Consider the following 894-nt stretch of genomic DNA (forward strand, 5'->3'; position numbering starts at 1 on the left):
TCAGCCATTAACGAAACCACAATGGAAGTATGTAAACCCATCCAACCTCGCCACGAGCGGAATATATTCCACACGAGATCTCGACCGCCTCCGCGACCACATTATGTTCCCCATAGAGAAACCACCGATGCTAAACACATTGGTGCAGGGAGCAATGGGCCATGACATCCCACGCGGCTATGTTTCGCTGCATCACCTGCTGGACGAGGAATCACTGGAAAGGATTGCAGAGAGCACTGGGCGACGCCTATGGAATGGATTCGTCACATTCGGCTCAGCGAGTGCCGGAGTGCTGGCCATTATCCTCCTATTCCGCCTGGTCAAATTAGTGATCGACTCCATCATCAGGGGATATGCGCTTCACTCTGTCTACGGATGGAGCGTACACCTGCTGGGAGCAGTATGGAGCTCAGTCACGCACCTGCTCCTGCACCTCAGCAACAGGAAAGACACCCCCACCAAGGGAACCGATCCTGAGGCACCGAAGCTCGAGACGACCACCTTCATCCCCGACAGAGAGCCCAGTACCGGCAGCGGTGTCAGAGAGATGGACTACGGCGAGCTCAGGAAGTATTTACGCGACAATAACTAGTAAGAAAATAAAATGTAAGATTACCATACCCTAGTAGTTAAGCATACCTTATGTAGGATAAAATGTAGGAGTATCGTCCTACATTTTCAAATAGGGGGAAAGGTGTTACGTCCACCCTCTCATACGCCCGGAAAATTTGAAACCTTTTTTTTTTTAGATTGTAGGAAGACTTCAGTCAGACCTTACTCATAAGAACAACGACTTACCGATAGTAGGATTACCACCGAATAAGTTACCATACTTACTAGCATGACCTACCGACAGTAGGATTACCACCGAATAAGTTACCATACTTACTAGCA

Source organism: Temnothorax curvispinosus, unplaced genomic scaffold, assembly GCF_003070985.1.
Source record: "Temnothorax curvispinosus isolate PA1 unplaced genomic scaffold, ASM307098v1 QBEX01006848.1, whole genome shotgun sequence".
Lineage (NCBI taxonomy): Eukaryota > Metazoa > Arthropoda > Insecta > Hymenoptera > Formicidae > Temnothorax > Temnothorax curvispinosus.